At 40.0% G+C, this 5,456-nt stretch overlaps 1 protein-coding gene and 2 pseudogenes across 2 annotated transcripts in view; 2 read left to right on the top strand and 1 right to left on the bottom strand.

The window, feature by feature from the left end:
- The window catches only part of LOC149051852 (uncharacterized), a 2,340-nt pseudogene extending 592 nt beyond the window's left edge, over nt 1–1,748 (top strand).
- The window catches only part of LOC149051851 (uncharacterized), a 4,428-nt pseudogene extending 2,013 nt beyond the window's left edge, over nt 1–2,415 (top strand). Inside the window, exons 1-3 of the transcript XR_016181020.1 lie at nt 1–1,210; nt 1,327–1,399; nt 1,599–2,415. The exon at nt 1–1,210 is cut by the window's left edge and continues 2,013 nt beyond it. The product of XR_016181020.1 is annotated as an uncharacterized LOC149051851 (transcript). The remainder of the gene's footprint in view (nt 1,211–1,326; nt 1,400–1,598) is intronic.
- Nucleotides 1–5,456, bottom strand: part of LOC149051840 (replication factor C subunit 1-like) — a 362,202-nt gene that overhangs the window by 164,767 nt on the left and 191,979 nt on the right. The gene's annotated exons all lie outside the window — the stretch shown is intronic.

Below are 5,456 nucleotides of genomic sequence, written 5' to 3'. Positions count from 1 at the left end.
GCTTTCTTCATCTGGTCTTCTTTGTAACGAGGAAAAGTCGCACTGGATCCCAATGCAAATTGGCGAGTGACTCGGTTTCGTGGTCGATTCTATTTCATTGTCATTCCGAATTCCAGAGAAGAAAGTTTCCAAACTTAAGGGTTTGTTGGATTCTGCGATTCAAGCAGGGTACTCTTCATTCCGTGAGTTAGCGAGAATCGCTGGTACTATCATTTCAGTTACTTTGGCAGTCGGCCCGATTTCTCGTCTTTTGACCAGGCAGATGTACTTTGCCATTGAAACCAGGTCAGCATGGGACAACACCATTCATTTTTCTCCCAGTCTTCTACTCGAGCTCAAATTTTGGTGCTGCAACATCGATTGCCTCAACGGTTATTCTATAAGGCCACCATTAGCAACCCATACCGTTGTGTTTTCCGACGCGAGTGATGTAGCCTTCGGAGGCTTTTCACCTTCTCTAGACGGCACCATTGTCAGCGGCATGTGGGAACCCGAGGATATCGGCCAAAGTTCTACGTTCCGCGAACTGAAAGCTATTTATGTCTTATTGCTTTCCTACGTTGCTCAATTGAAACGCAAGAGAGTTAAAATCATTACTGATAATCAGGGCGCCGCCAAAATTGTTGCTATCGGAAGCTCCAAAATTAATCTCCAGGCTCTGTCTTGTTAACAGCATCATTCTGGAAGCGCAATGGATCCCAAGGTCGCTTAATGAAAGAGGAGATCTTCTCAGCAGATTTGTTAACAAAGATGACTGGTCCGTCAACCCTTCTTTATTTCGGGTGATTGACGCCAAATGGGGCCCTCACACGATCGGTTTGCGTCGCATTACAACGCCCAGGTTCCTAGGTTCATTTCTAAATTTGCCTCCCCCGGATGTAGCGGCGTTGACGCCTTGGCCCAGGATTGGCTAGACGAGAAAAATTGGGTCTGCTCTCCTGTGAGTGCCATCGTCCCTTCTGTTAGAGCTCTCGTCGTGCTCTGGTTACGGCACTTTGATCGTCTCACAGTGGCCTTCGGCCTATTTTTGGCCCTTTTTGCATGATAGCTCTTCTCCGTTCAAGTCTTTTGTTAAGGGAGTGTTTGAGCTTCTTTGTATAGAAGACCTCTTGTTGGAAGGTCCCGGCCAGAGGCAAATTTACAAGGCGCGTTCCTCGGTTTTCAGTGGTTGCCCGAGATTCAGAATGTTAGCCTTACGGGTATTTTTTAGGTGAGCTTTTGTCATCCTTGTTTACCATGCATGTCTCTTTTCTTTCAGCTCTGCTCCTCACCTTGTCGTTGCTGATCTTTTAGTCTAACCTCGTTGTGTTTTGTCTGATTTGGCAGTGTCATTTTGGTCAGTGGTTTGACCTCCGTTTGTTTTGAACCTTTTGCCTGATTTGGCATCGTCGTTTTGACCGTAGTGTTCTGGGCTAAATTGTTTTTACGTCGCGTTTGCTATTTTATTGTGTTTTGCCTGATTTGGCAGTATCTCTTGTGCCGTTTTGATGGTTTTTGTGGCATCCCATTTTCTGTTTGTATTATGTATCTCTTTTTTTATGTTATTCTACCTTTTGTTTTTTGCTTACTTTTATTTTATTTTATTTTATTTCTTGTAGACGTTCTGCAATCGGGGATTTGGCGTGACGCAAATTCTCTGGTCGATCTATCTTTGCGTAGGCTTGTTCCAACCTTCTCCATTTACAGTTGGAGTCCAGGGCTCCTTCCTCCGAGCAGAAATACAGATCTGGCTGGCTGAAGTGGCGTAAATGGGCAGCTCCTAAGATTGGCGGGAGGGCCATACATCCCTCCTAGCAAGGTCTCATAAGGTTACTCGCCCGGTTTCTATTACCGAGAGGTTACTCAAGCTTCTTCCTTCATCTACTGAGTCATCCTCCCCCCTCGTTAGACGAATTGTTTAATCTAAGTCTAAGGAGTATTTTCATGCTACTAAAGGCGTTTCGTACACGACGCTTAGAGAGGAATTTAGGAAATACGTTAAGCCATTTGTAGATGACATCACTAGTTATGGCACGCATAGTATCAAGTCTGGCGCCGCTTGAAATCCTCCGTGTAGGAGTATTTCTGCTGATCTGCTGGACACGCACACCGGCTGGAAATGTGCCATTTCAAAGAACAGGAACATTAAGCACACTGTTAATGATCGCTTAAAAGTTGCTCGATCTATTGCTCTTTAGTTTCGGATTTCGTTTGCTTACGATAAATTATTTAATTAGTAGTCTCGGCGGGGGACTAAGTCGTGCCTGGCCCTCCTCAGATTTCCTATCCGTTTTTCCCACAGGGTTTGCCCCTCCTGGCACGGCTTTCTCTAGTTTAAATTTTCAGTCTCTCTTTTTGTAGATGTTATTATTATCTGCTTTAATAAAGTGGCGTTATGGCGTTACACTCAGGCCATAATCCAATATTCTCCATGAATTTCTGTTGTGCTGTATGTCGTTCTATAGACTAGGTTCGTGCAAAAGCTGTCTGTCGTGTTGCATACTAGTTGCGCTCGTCGCGTGAGAGTCCTGATAGTTGTGGCTTTCTTTGATGTCGGGTTGTAGAATGACTCGTCCAGTAATTTGTAGGTATGTGTCGGTTTCCTGTAAACTGCTCTCCGTAGTGAGTTGTCGTCAGGGCTTACCTTGGGTTCTCGAAACGTCAGTCACCACTACCGACAACAGTCCTTCTTAGGACTACACTCACCTGAACGATCAAACTACACTATTACATGTTAATAATAATAATAATAAACTTTATTTACGTGTCAAATAAGATAGCAGTTTCCCACTAAGTAAGGACACCTAAACTAAACTAATCTAATCTATATAAAACCATGCATTAAAAATCTATTGGAATATGATAAAAGAGCTCTTCCCATATAAAACTACCCTACCCCGAAATAGTAGACCCCATGTTTATAATACCCTACCCTGTATAATAAGATCATAACCTTGATATAATGAGATAATAAGATAATAATAATTACAATAATATGATCTTGATAATATTTAAAATATTTAAGATTTACATAAAATACAGTTCTTGCAATTATTCGAAGAGATTAAACTTTGTATATCTACTTTATGTAAAGCGTTTTTAAATTCTTGCAGCGTTCTTATTGCTCTTATTTTTCCATCTAACTTAGACCAGATTACTGGACCTAAGTACCTAAGAGAGTGCTTACCCCCGGGTTAACACCATTTACTGTACAGAATTTCTCCACACTCAACGAAATGTTTTCCAAAAGAACCCTAATGAGTTAGTGCTGTAATTACGGCAAGATCCTCCATGAACTGAACAAATTTTGAGCGAGTAAATGGTAGTCGAAACAGACTGAGGTAATGCAAATTAAAGAGAGGCTTCACCGAAATATTTTTATTTGTTTATTGAAAAAAGTGATTTAAAAGGCTTCTTTAAAAAAACTTTGAAACATTTGTTTCACAAGTATCTGTCACAATCTGACACCTGTCAATTAGAGGGCGCGTAAGAAAAAAGGACAACAACAACAACGGCGCTGGTTTGGCAAATAAACTTACGTGAAAGTAATTGTAATTAAATTTAAAAGTATATTTTGAAGTTGTGGGAGTTTGCTCGTTTGTTTAGTGCAATCACGCGAGTAACTCTGGTCTTTCATCAAAAGGGGAATTTTAATGCAGCTTTTTATTGCTGAATTCCTTCGTATTCTGTTGTGAAATTACGGAAGCGACTGTCCCATTTGAACGCACTTGCAACGACTTGCCGAAAGCGTATTTAAAGTATAGAAGACTTCGCTCACTGGTTTTTAATGAACAACTTGTTTGAGAGATTCAGATATATGATAAATAAAATTTCCACTAATAATTTCAACTATAAAGAAATACCTCACCTTTTAACTTTCTGAGCTTCTTCTACTGAAGGTTTAGGTCAGTCACAAATGGTTTATAGGCCGCGCGTCAACCCATTTAATGACATACTTGCTACCAAAATTCATTTCAAAACCAAATTTTTGGCTGGCAACCAAAGTGATTTGAGAGAGAGAAATTGAAGATCAATAAGTTGCTAATCGGCTTGATTTTCTGTCAAATAATTTGCTTAAAAATACTGCCCAGCTGGCAAAACGAAATGTATTTACGAAAAATAGCAACAAAGTTCGGCATGTTGTGCGGGGCTTGCGCAAGCGATACCGTAACAGTGGGCAGAGATAGGAAAATCCGGATCGCACTTATGGCCAGTAAGATTACAGGATTCGTTACTGCGCCCTCTGAGAAAGACAAAAAATAAATACAGTTCTTTCGAGAAAGGCTGTCGGAAGAAAGCATGTCGGAAGTGCAAGGGATAACCCCGAAAGGTATTGCGGGTAGCTTTTATGTCATGGTTAGACTTGACCTCAGGATTTCAGGGAAAGTTAAGAAAATGTTAATTTAAGGACGAGGCATCATGGGTTTGATTAACCTATTTTATTTAAAACACTGAATTTAAATTCTAAACTGTATGAAAACGAAAAAAAAAAATACTAACTAACACTAATTAATTTATCCTTACTTTTTATGTCCGTATTAATTACCGTTACCCAGATAATCTTTTGAGATTGTCGCGTGCACTTTAAATTTTTGCTCTTTTTCCGACAAACTTTCCGGTAACAACTTCATAATGTGGACTGTGTATCTCCAGTTGGACATTTATGATAACTTGCATTCACATTTAATTTACGTTTTTTCTAAGTCTGTTCAGGTGGGAGAGGAAGAAAGAAGTGTAGGGGGCGGGGGAGGTGCAGCTCAACGAGGAACTAATTGATATTATAAAATAATTCAAATAGTACGCGCGCTCTGATTGGCCATAAAACCATTTTACATAAGCGTACGTAAACACAGTTTTCGTTCCTCTTTCATTAGTTATTTTATAAAAGAAATGTAAAATGGTTTCCGTGTTTACATAGCCTGATGTAAACACGCGGGAGGTTGGGAGAACACGAGATAAGCTGGAAACCACTCCGCTTCGCGTCGTGGTTTCTTACGCTTATCTCGTGTTCTCCCAACCTCCCGCGTGTTTGCATCAGGCTATGTAAACACGGAAACCATTTTACATTCAAAAACTCAACTACCAAAATGACATAAATTCTCGAACTTTAACTACATAGTATGAGAAAAAAGATTCTTGCCCTTCCTCGTTAATGTTTTATTACTGTTTCACATTGATTTACCAAGACATGTTTTTCGCGCACAAAAAACTCATAAAAAAACATTGAACAAGATGAAAGGGGCAGTAAGAGAAGTAGATTGAAATTTTTCATTCAGTTTAGACACTTAAGTTTGCGATTTCTTTCGCACTTTGTCAGATAATCAAAGCTCCCCTGTTGGGATCTCTATTCCCTGTAAATTACTCTTCATCCCACGCTTTTTATTAAACTAGTAACGTCTCTGGCAAGGATCCTCTCCAGCTTTGGCTATTCGATAATCATATCTAAATAATCAATTTATTCCAATTGTATTCTTCAG

Source organism: Pocillopora damicornis, chromosome 1, assembly GCF_964200805.1.
Source record: "Pocillopora damicornis chromosome 1, jaPocDami1.2, whole genome shotgun sequence".
Lineage (NCBI taxonomy): Eukaryota > Metazoa > Cnidaria > Anthozoa > Scleractinia > Pocilloporidae > Pocillopora > Pocillopora damicornis.
This window is presented reverse-complemented; position numbering and strand designations above follow the sequence as displayed.